Here is a 12,077-nt window from a genome sequence, read left to right as displayed (position 1 = left end):
AGCAGAACATAAGCAGAAAAAGCCAGAAATGGTGGTGTGGTTGAAGTGGTAGAGTGCTAGCTTTGAGCTGAAAAGCTGAGGGACAGTGCCCAGGCCCGGAGTTCAGGCCACACAACCGACAAAAAAAAAGGGTAGGGGGAGGAAAATAGAAGGTACACACTGCAATACAGTTCGTAATGACTGAAATCTAGCCAGGCACATATTATTACCTGTACCATGATCAGGAACTGGTAGTCAATGAGAATAGTAAGTACTGTGACTGTTCTTATTAATCTATATCAATGTAGATACAGATTTTTTTTCTCAATAGACTATAGTTCTTACCTAGGATTGTTCTGAGGCTCAGTATGCTATAGATTTGGCCAGTGGAAGGAATATTGATCTGTTCCTGATGTCCTTTGGACTTGTCCCCATTATTTGAGCACTTCTCTTCTTGCTAATGCAAAATGCCCTGGGCTCATCGTGAGCCTTCCCTGCCTCCATCCTGGAGCCAGATACTGTCCCGAGGAGCCATGGATCCTCCTGACTTTATTTTTCCAGTTTATGGAGGTAAAATATCCACAACATAAAATTTGCCATGTTAACCATTGGAGAGCCTACAGTTCAGTGGTATTAAACAGAGTCATCCTGTTGTGCATTCATCACCCCCATACATTTCCAGGATTCTTTTCATCTTATATAACTGAAACTCTGTCTTAATGAAACAATAATTTCCCATTCCCTGCTCACTAGACTCTGGCAAACACCACTCTACCTGATTTTCACCACTTTAAGTATCTCATATATACAGTTACAAGTGTGACTGGCTTATTTCACTTCACATAATGTCCGCAAGCTTCATCCATGTTATAGCATATATCAGAATTTCCTTCCATAAGGCTGAATAATGTTCCACTGTGTTTGTACCACATTTCCCTTCTCCAGCCATTTCATCAGGGGTCTTTGAGGTGCTTCTACTGCTATTTGCTATATACTGCTATGTACCTAGGGATGCAAACATCTCTCTTTGATAGTTTTGAGTTCTTTAGAGGTATATAATCAGAAGTGAAATTGCTAGGTCATATGGTAATTCTATTGTGTGTGTGTGTGTGTGTGTGTGTGTAAAAGAGAAGAATACTGGGGGCAGGGGAGGGGGTGGTGGGAGATAGGAAGGGATGGGAAGGGGAAACAAAGGAGGAGGGAACAATGCTTGATAAGAAATGTACTCATTATCTTGCCCATGTCATTGTAACTCCTCTGTACGGTATTTTCACAATAAAAAATAAATAAAAGAGAGAATACTGAGCCTTGGTAGAATCTTACCCTCTCACTTGACTTTTTAGCTCACTGGTGCTATACCTCTTGAGCCATGCCTCCAGGCCTACATTGTACTGCTTGTTTTGGAGACAGGATCATGAGGACTTTTCTGCCTGCTCTGGCTTCAGACCATAATTCTCCAGGTTTCATCCTACAGCTAGGGTCACAGGTGTGAGCCACCAGCACTCAGGTTGATATTGTCTTTTGATGTATTTATGTTTTAAAAATCATGAAGTACAACTTGTCAATCTTGTTTTTCTTCTGTGGCCTGTGTCTGTGGTATCATATTCTTGATATATATATTTTTTGGGGGGGGGGTGGGGTCCGGTCGTGGGGCCTGAACTCTGGGCCTGGGCGCTGTCCCTCAGCTCTTCAGCTCAAGGCTAGCGCTCTACCACTTGAGCCACAGCGCCACTTCCGGCTTTTTTCTTTTTTCTTATGTGGTGCTGAGGAATCGAACCCAGGGCCTCATGCATGCAAGGCAAGCACTCTATCACTGAGCCACCTTCCCAGCCCATATTCCTGATATTTTGACATTTTAAGGAAACTTGTCTCCTAAATCTATCCTTGAATGTCACTATTTCCCAGTATTCTCTCTATCCATGTTCCCAGAGTGGCCTCATCAGTTCCCATTCCTTCTGAATCCTTATCTCCATCTAATCAGTTCTCTCAGGCCTGTATGTTATTGCCTTCTAAACAGCACTAACCCCATCTTCAGAGATACCACGGCCTGTGTATATCACAGGCTTATGTAACTTAAGTTCAGTATATTCACCCACCTTTCCCCTTCCTGAATCCTCTGTTGTTGTTAATGACATCACTCTGAAAAAGACAACCCAGTGGGGACCCTAGCCCACTTCTTCTCCTCAATTTCCTAGACAATTTTTTTTTTGTTTGTTATGGGGCCTGAACTCTGGGCCTGGGCGCTGTCCCTGAGCTCTTTAGCTCAAGGATAGCACTCTAGCACTTGAGCCACAGCACCACTTCTGGATTTTTCCGCTTATGTGGTGCTGAGGAATGGAACCCAGGGCCTCATGCATGCAAGGCAAGCACTCTACCACTGAGCCACCTTCCCAGCCCCCTAGACAATTTTCTATTGCTATCCATTCTACTTCTGAAATGTCTCTCAGGTCTCTTCCTTCCTTCATCTTCCCCTTCTTGAGCACAAAATTTAGTTCCATGGCCACTTATTCTCTGTTTTCTCCATTTCTTCTTCTCCTTCTCCACCTTCTTTTCCTTTCTTCTTTTCCTTTCTGTCTCTTTTCTCCATTTCTTCTTCTTGTTGTTGTCTAGCCCTCTACCACTTGAACCATAGTGCCAGTTCTGCTTTTTTCTGTTTTGTGGTGCTGAGAAATCGAACCCAGGGCTTCATGCATGCTAGGCAAGCACTCTACCACCAAGCCACATTCCTAGCCCTCTTTTCTCCACTTCTGATCCACCCTTAAGACTACTGGTTGAAGGTTCTTTCTAGAAGATAAAGTTTTCCATGCAACTCTTAGACTTTATATCCCCATAGCTGTTCCTAGTAAAGTGGTTTTTGCAACTGATTCAACAACATATGCAGGGTAGAAGAGCTAAAATAGGTAAATAGGTATATATTCTCCAAGTTTAAATTTTGTTTAGAGATTCAGTAAGTGAGATTGTGGGGTGTGTGTGTATGGTAGGTACGTGTGTTTTTCTGGTACTGGGGTGGTTTGAACTCAGGGCCTCGTGTTTGCTATAGGTGCTCCATGACAGAATCATGCCTCCAGTTCTTTTTTGCACTTTTTTGTCAGTCATGGGGCTTGAACTGTGGGCCCGAACACTGTCCCTTAGCTCTTCAGCTCAAGGCGAGCACTCTACCACTTGAGCCACAGTGCCACGTCCAGCTTTTTCTGTTTATGTGGTGCTGAGGAATTGAACCCAGGGCCTCATGCATGCAAGGCAAGCACTTTACCACTGAGCCACCTTCCCAGCCCTACTGGTTATTTTTGAGATAGGATCTCACTTCCTGCCAAGACTTGTGCGTGATATAATCTATTTATACTTCCTACTGTAAGTAGGCTGGCAGTTAGGCACCTCCAGGCCGTTTCTTCCATTGATGTGGAATCGAGTAGACTTTTCTGCCTCGACTGGCCTCAAACTGTGATTCTCCTGTTCTCAGCCTCTAAAATAGCTAGGATTATAAGAATAAGCCAGGCATTCAGCTAACATTTTTTATATTAAAAATAAATATACATATGAAGTAGAATACAAAACCACATTTTTTGTGTGATGGTACAAGGATTTGAACTCTGGGCTTTACAGTTCTAGGCAGGACTCTACCACTTGAGCCATGCCTCCTTTTTTATTGTAGTTATTGTTGAGATAGGGTCTCACTTTTTGCTCTGGTTGACCTAGACCACACTCTCCTTTTCATGCTTTCCATGTAGCTGGAATGACAGACATCCACTATGGCACTCAGATTTTTTCAATAGAGATAGGGTCTTCCAAACTTTGTGCATGTGTGCCAGTACCACTGCTTGAACTCAGGAATTTGCTTTTATTTTTTTGGTCGGTCATGGGGCTTGAACTCTGGGCTAGGGCACTATCCGTCAGCTCTTCAGCTCAAGGCAAGCACTCTACCACTTGAGCCACAGTGCCATTTCCAGATTTCTGAGTGGTCTATTGGAGACAAGAGTTTCATGGACTTTTCTGCCTGTATTGGCTTTGAACTACGATCCTCAGATTTCAGCGTCCTGAGTAGCTAGGCATGAGCCACCGATGCCTGGCTAGGACTTTGCATTCTTGCTGGGCTTGTTTGCTCACAGCTGGCACTCTATCACATCAACCATGGCTTCAATTGGCATTTTTTTTTGCTGGTGAATTGGAGAGGAAGTCTTGTGGACTTTTCTGCATGGGCTGGCTTCTGACTGCAATCCTCTGGGTTTCAGCCTCCTGTGTAACTAGGATTACAGGCATGAGCCACCAGCATATGGCTTCAACCACTTGATTTTAAAGATAAGATATTTGAGAAGAGCTGGGCCTGAAGCCAGAATGCTCTTAACCCTCTTGCCTACTGCCTTTGGGATACTTCAAGAAACAGGCTTTTCAGAATAAAGTTCAGTCTATCTCACATGGTGAGCACACAATCTGATTCCAGCCAAGCATGTTTGCTTCATCTTCCTCTTCTTCTACATCCTATCCCACCTCATTTCTTACTAGGTATCAGCCACGAAGGTGACTGTTTGCAATTGCCTAGGCAAGCAGTTCTGCTTGAGGCTGAGCCTGCCTTATGGGGTCATCCCTTCTTTCCTGCATCAGGCAAACTTACTTTGCCCATTGCCAATTTTACTGTGGGGTCGAGGCACAAAGGCACTGCCTTGCCCATCATGGTTACCAGCCCTGCTCACTATTCATAGGAAACTAGCTAAGAGTGGAACAGGGCACTAAAATAGGACAGATGCCCTCATAGAGGGAGCCCTCAACATGGTTTGCAGCATTTACATGTGGGCAGTATGTAATTTTGCTGAGGAGAGATTTTAATTACATGCCTGGAAGTGAATGAGTCTTTACTTAGAGACTTCATGAACCCTCTGCCTAGTTCCCTCCGTAGTTCCATAAGCAGCAGGCCTCATGCTTCCTGGGCATGTGACTTTGACATTAGTTTTCCTCATGTGGTTGTGATGGTTAAGTGAGATAATGTATGGGCGTGCCTGGCAGTGCCTGATGCACCATAATACTCCAAACATGGCAATGACTGGTAATATCCAAAATCTCCCATAGAGTTGAGAAGCTACTTGACTCTCCCTCCCCACGAATACCTTATTACATGGGAGCAAATATCCACATTGAGAATTTGAAACTCTCTTAAGACAAACCCCCTAGGGCATCCAGCCCAGTTGCTTCCATTAGAATGCTACTCAGATTTCTGTGGAAAACACCACCATGATTAAAGAGGTGGGTGATAAAGATGTGGATTAACCTGTGTGAGTTGGAGTTGGGGTGGGGGCAGGACTATTCGCTTTCCTCTTCTCAGCTGACTGCTGCTGCAGCTTAGCAGGCACCATCTGTGCCTCTCTCTTAGTGATCACACACTGAAAACTTCCAGGGCTAAGATGGAGGAACGGAGTATGAGTTGGGAGTTATACAAATCTGAGTGGAAATGCTAATGCTTCCACTTGCTGGTTCTATAGCAAACCACTTACCTAGTCTTCGCATTCGTCCAGTGGGGATGGTCAGAGTAAACACCTAAGAGTTCATAAAATGATGAAACGAGATGATGTTTATCCGGTGTTTAGGATGCAGGTTTAGGCAGGTTGTGAACATTAAAAAAAAAAAGTGGTAGTGGCTATTGCATTTTTATTGATATTTATTTATTTTTGTCGGTTGTAAGGCCTGAAGTCTGGGCCTGGGAGCTGTCCCTCAGCTCTTCAGCTCAAGGCTAGCTCTCTACACTTAAGCCACAGCACCACTTCCAGCTTTTTTCTTCTTATGTGGTGCTGAGGAATCGAAACCAGGGTCTCATGCATGCAAGGCAAGCACTCTACCACTGAGCCACCTTCCCAGCCCCTGCAGTTATTTTTAAATGAAGAATTACCTCTCTTGTAGAGATCTTCCCAAAGCCAGTAAAATTCACTGCTACTATGACATTTTTATCAGTCCTTCTCTGATCTAGCATTTCATATTTGTAAAGAGGAAGCTAACGTTAAGTACCTACTAAAGTCAAGCATAAGATACATTTCACTAGCCGGGTGCCGGTGCTCACGCCTGTAATCCTAGCTACTCAGGAGGCTGAGATCTTAGGATTGCAGTTCAAAGCCAGCCTGGGTAGGAAAGTCCATGAGACTCTTATCTCCAATTAATCACTAGAAAACTGGAAGTGGCTCTGTGGCTCAAGCTGTAGGGTGCTCGCCTTGAGGTGAAGAGCACAGGGACAGCGCCCAGGCCCAGAGTTCAAGCCCCACGACTGACCAAAAAATATATATATATATATATACATTTCACTTCTTCTAACCTCCTCAGCTACCCTGCGAAGGTGGTATTATTCCTACTTCCATCACAGAGGCCCAGAGAGGTTGACAACATGTGTAAGATCACAGTCAGCACTAGAAGTGGAATTTGAAGCTGGATACCGGGGCTCACTCCTATAATCCTAGCCACTCAGGACACTGAGACTAGGAGGACTGAATTTTGAAGCCAATCAGGGCAGACTGGTCGGTGAGACTCCATTTCCAAAACAACCAGCAAAATGCCTGGCTGGAGACAAAGCTCAAGTGTTAGAGTCCCTCTCATTAACAAGGAAACAATCAAGAGAATGATGCCCTGTGTTCAAGTCTTGGAACACACATACATATGTATACACACACACACACACACACACACACACACACACACACACACACACACACACACACACACACACACACACACACACACACACACACACAAAGCAGGATTTGAACTTAGAGCTAGCACCCAAATCCAACTCCTTCCAATCTTCCAATGTCCTATACTTCATATGCCTTCATAACTTCCATCCATCCTTTTCTTTTCCTTCTTTCTTTCTTTCTTTCTTTCTTTCTTTCTTTCTTTCTTTCTTTCTTTCTTTCTTTCTTTCTTTCTTTCTTTATTTCTTTCTGCTTTCTTTCTGCTGTTAGGGGGGGCTTGAACCTTTAAATGCAAGAGCTACACTTGATTTTTTTTAATTTTAATACTTTTTATTGTAAAAATACTGTACAGAGGGGTTACAGTTACAAGAGCAAGGTAATGAGTACATTTCCTATCAAGCATTGTTGCCTCTGCCTTTATTTTTCCCCTCCCATCCCTTCCCTCCCATCCCTTCCCTCCCACCTCCACAACTACGCTTCCCCCCCCCATTTTTTTTGGTAGTATCTAATACAAACCTATAGATGTTTGAAAATTCATGTAAGTTAACCCAAACTAAAATTATCATATAAACATATGACACCTTAACTATGAATTTCATCAGACAGCATTTTCAAAGTATTAGTATGCTACACACACTATTTGGGACTTACTTACCCAAACAAAATATTTTTATATAAATTCAAATGCAAGCGGATATTCTGTATTTTTTCTTTCTAAGTCTGGGAACTTTATCTTGTACTGGAGATTGGCTTGGAAAAACAGCTTAACCAAGGGAGTTCCAGGTAAGAGAAAGGCTGTCGTGGTCCTGCGTGCAAGGGCTGGCCTGAGGTCCTCAGAGCTATCCTGGGGTCCTCAGGCTGAGGATAGTGACCTGGTTGTCTCCCTTTTCTTGAATTTTCCGTATTTACCTAGGCCAGCCTTTGCATCCCAAAGCCAAAGCAGCAGCCATTGGTGAGCTTAAAGCGCCACCTGGAGGTCTTTCTGGGTAGTACTGTGGCCAAGGACATGGGCACAGAGGCCCTCCCAAGCAGGCGAAGACTAGGTGAAAGGAATCTTGAGTGGAATAGCAGCAGGTTTAAGTAGGCACACCTTCCTGGCCTTCTCCATTTGCGGCTGTGGGTCTAGATGCCTGGGAGCTGAAGACACTTTCCAGAGGAGGTCACTTCCAAGACCTCCCCTTTCCCAGACTCCCCAAGCTGTTCCCGGCTTCTTTTCCCTAGCCAAGAAGTGCTAACTGGAAGACAGGAATCATGACCTGGTTTGACTGGTCCTATTGGACATCAGGCATAAGAGTGGTTTAAATATTTTTATTCTGTCTTCTCAGAGGCTTGTCAGATATCATTACCTCCCAGGAGGACAAAGTCTTTGGTGATGGGAATGTGTTGTGTTCTCATAACTCAGTGCTGTTCCCATGGCTGGGCCCATTGACTACCCTCCCCAGCTAGGATCTTCCCGAAATTCTCCAGGCAGAATCTTTTTTGTTGGGGTGGGGGTCCGGTCGTGGGGCCTGAACTCTGGACCTGGGCGCTGTCCCTCAGCTCTTCAGCTCAAGGCTAGCACTCTATCACTTGAGTCACAGTGCCACTTCCAGCTTTTTTCTTTTTTCTTATGTGGTGCTGAGGAATCGAGCCCAGGGCCTCATGCATGCAAGGCAAGCGTTCTACCACTGAGCCACCTTCCCAGCCCTCCAGCCCAGAATCTTAATCTAAATGTGGGTTCCGGAACCAGGTCTGCACCATAAACTCTCAAAACTCTTTCGAAACTCTTTGAACCCTCCAGCTATCTGCATCCCTACCCTCACCCATGAACCTACTCAAAGTCCCTCTATCCCTGCCTCCATTATGGATCACCTCTCCTGACTCTCCTCAGGACACCATGACCATCCCTCTTCAACTTTCACTAAAGTTTGTTCTGGTCTGTTGAGGTTGATTTCTTTGTGTGCTTTCCCCCCAACCCCCACCCCGCCCAGTCATGGGGCTTGGACTCCTGGCCTAGGTGCTGTCCCTGAGCTCTTCAGCTCAAGGCTAGTACTTTACCACTTGAACCATAGCACCACTACCAGTTTTCTGATGGTTTATTGGAGATAAGAGTCTCACAGACTTTCCTGCCTGGGCTGGCTTTGAACTGCAATCCTCAGATCTCAGCCTCCTAAGTATCTAGGATTACAGGCGTGAGCCACCAGTGCCTGGCTTTCTTGTCTTTTAAAATCTGTTCCCCTCTCCCCAACATTTGAGACAGATGATAAATTCCAGCTTCATTTTAATCTTGAACTTAGAACTCAAATTTTTTTTTTTTTTTTTTGCCAGTCCTGGGGCCTGAACTCTGGGCCTTGGCACTATCCCTTAGCTCTTCAGCTCAAGACTAGTGCTCTACCACTTGAGCCACAGCGCCACTTCGGCTTTTTCTGCTTATGTGGTGCTGAGGAATTGAACCCAGGGCCTCATGCTTGCAAGGCAAGCACTCTACCACTGAGCCACCTTCCCAGCCCCTAGAACTCAAATGTTTTAGTGACGTTCTTACTTAAGAAGTGTAACCTCTCTTTTACCTGTGGGGGGCAAGACCCAGGTGCTAGTGGGATTCCCTATGGCTAGAAGACCACCTCCTGCCAACCTATCTTCAAGCAGGTGTGGCTGCTTTTCTCTAAAGAGGCCCCTTGGAGTTGTGGAAGGCCAGATTCCCATCATCTTTGTCAACTCAGGGTTCAAGATCCTGAGTTGGCCATGGAAATAAGTAGAAAGGCTGTGGTGAATAATTCAGAAAAACAAAAACATGCAAGAAATGCAAGAGAATCAGGAGGAAAGGTTAGAAAAAAAGATGGAAAGACTGCAAAGTAGACATCGTGGAGGAAAATAAGTCTAAAGATAGTTTGTTTGCAATGCTGCCACTCCCACTGAGTCCTGACAAGTTCACAGTGGAAGAGAACCCCAGCAAAGGGCAACATGCTATCAACTGCTCAGGGAGGGCCTGGCTGGGTCACTGAACAGGCAGCCTAGATGTTGCTAGAGGCTCTGTGGTGGCGGTGGAGGCGGGGTATTGGCTGTTCTGGGGGTGTCCATAGGCACTTTCTATACATACTCTAGGCTATCTCATGCTCTGGGGGTTAAGGGTTGTGGGCCTGCTGGTGCTACCCCTCATTAGTAGGAACATTCTCAGCACATCTTTGGTCATAAAACTGTATTCTGGAGGCTCCAATGCCACACTTTAAGGTGATAATAAGTAGCATGAAAACAATGCTATGGGCTGGCATTGGAGTTGTTTGCCTAGAGCAGGCTTTTCAAAGCATGGTTCTTGGCACACACTTGGTTCTTTAGCTCACTGAGTTGGAAACTGGAGGTTGGGCCCAGCAAACTGTGTTTACAGTCCATCAGGTTATTTTTTCTTCTTTTTTTTTTTTTTGCCAGTCCTGGGGCTTAAACTCAGGGCCTGGGCACTGTTCCTGAGCTACTATTGCTCAAGGCTAGCACTCTACCACTTGAGCCACAGCACCATTTCTGGCTTTAGCTGTTTATGTGGTGCTAGAAATCAAACCCAGGGCTTCATGCATGCTAGGCAAGCATTCAGCCACTAAGCCACATTCGCAGCCCTCCAGGTGATTCTTATGCATGCTTAAATTTGAGAGTTTAGGGAAACCTGAATGGGTAGGGAGTTGAAGCCCACGATTGCCATCACCAAGAATAGAGATCAGGTGATGGGAACGCACCAACTTTTTTTTTTCCTTCAAGATTTTGTTTACTCTTCTGAGTCCCTAGCAATTCCAAATGAATTTGAAGAGTAGGTTGTCAATTTTAACAAAGAAGCCATCTGGGAAAATAGGGATTATATTGAATCAAAAGGGAGAATTGTCATTTTAATGATATTATCTTAATGAACATGTAGATTTTTTTCATTTAAGTCTCTTAAAATTCAAGTTTTATAGTTGTATGTTTTTTCAAATTTATGGCCAACACTTTATTCTTTTGATGCTATTGTAAATGTTATTTTCTTAATTTTACTTTGAGTGGTTCATTGCTAGTTGGTAGGAATGCAACTGAGTGTGGTATGTCATAGTGTCCTACAACTTTGCTGAATCTTTTTTTTTTTTTTTGGTCATGGGGCTTGAACTCTGGACCTGGGCGCTGTCCCTCAGCTCTTCAGCTCAAGGTGAGCTCTCTATCACTTGAGTCACAGCACCACTTCTGGTTTTCTGGTGGTTCATTGGAGATAAGAATCTCATGGACTTTCCTGCCAGGACTGGCTTTGAACCGGGATCCTCAGATCTCAGCCTCCTGAGTAGCTAGGATTACAGGCATGAGCCACTGGCACCCAGTGAATCTGTTTAATTTGAATAGCTTTTTAGTGGATTCCTTTTGATTTTTCTATATAGCTCCGGTTCTGGTGGTTATATGTCATCAATAAATAGCATTTGTATGGGGGCTGGGAAGGTGGCTCAGTGGTAGAGTGCTTGCCTTGCATGCATGAGGCCCTGGGTTCGATTCCTCAGCACCACATAAGAAAAAAGAAAAAAGCCGGAAGTGGCACTGTGGCTTAAATTGTAGAGCGCTAGCCTTAAGCTGAAGAGTTGAGGGACAGCGCCCAGGCCCAGAGTTCAGGCCTTACGACCAGACCCAAAAAATAAAATAAAATAAAATAAAAAGAAATAAACAAATAGAATTTTGTGTGTGTGTGTGTGTGTGTGTGTGTGTGTGTGTGTGTGTGTGTGTGTGTGTGTGTGTGTGTGTGTGTGTGTGTGTGTGTGTGTGTGTGTGTGTGTGTGCTGATACTAGGGCTTGAACTCGGAGTCTGATGCTGTCCCTTAGGTTTTTTGTCCTCTACCACTTGAATCACAGCTCCACTTCCATGCCCCTTTTAGTGGCTAATTGGGGATAAGGGTTTTGTGGATTTTCCTGCACAGGGTGAACTGTATGTAACCTTTACATTTCAGCCTCCTGAGTAGCCAAGATTACAGGGGTGAGCCACCAGCACCTGGCAGCCCCTCCCCAGCTAGTTGCAACTAGAGGGAAACAATGGATAGCAAGTTCTATGTCCTTTACATTTTACAAACTTCACATTGAGCAAATAAAAAGCCAGAAGAGTATAAGTTGAAGAATTCCACTTAAGAGTTCAACACCAGGCAATGAGAATATCAGAAGTATTATTAGAAGTATTGGAAGTCAGAGCAGTTTGGTGTAAAGTGATGTTCATGGGAAAGCTTCCAAAGTGGCCTCTGCCTCCATCTGGCTGATCACTTTGTACATGTTTATCTAGCCACACACTTAGATTTTAAAGCTTTTTTTGTCTACCTGTTATATTCAAAGCAAACTATTTGAAATGAGAAAAAAGGTAAATCCTTAGTGTCTTAATGAACAGGTTTTTTTTTTTTTTCCTGCTGTATAGCATGCCAACCCTTCGAATAGCCTTCATAAGGCTGGTCGCCCAGTGTCTACCACCTTCCC

Source organism: Dipodomys merriami, unplaced genomic scaffold (genome assembly GCF_024711535.1).
Source record: "Dipodomys merriami isolate MVZ:Mamm:240054 unplaced genomic scaffold, mDipMer1.0.p SCAF_17, whole genome shotgun sequence".
Taxonomy (NCBI): domain Eukaryota; kingdom Metazoa; phylum Chordata; class Mammalia; order Rodentia; family Heteromyidae; genus Dipodomys; species Dipodomys merriami.
Note: the sequence above shows the minus strand (reverse complement) of the source record.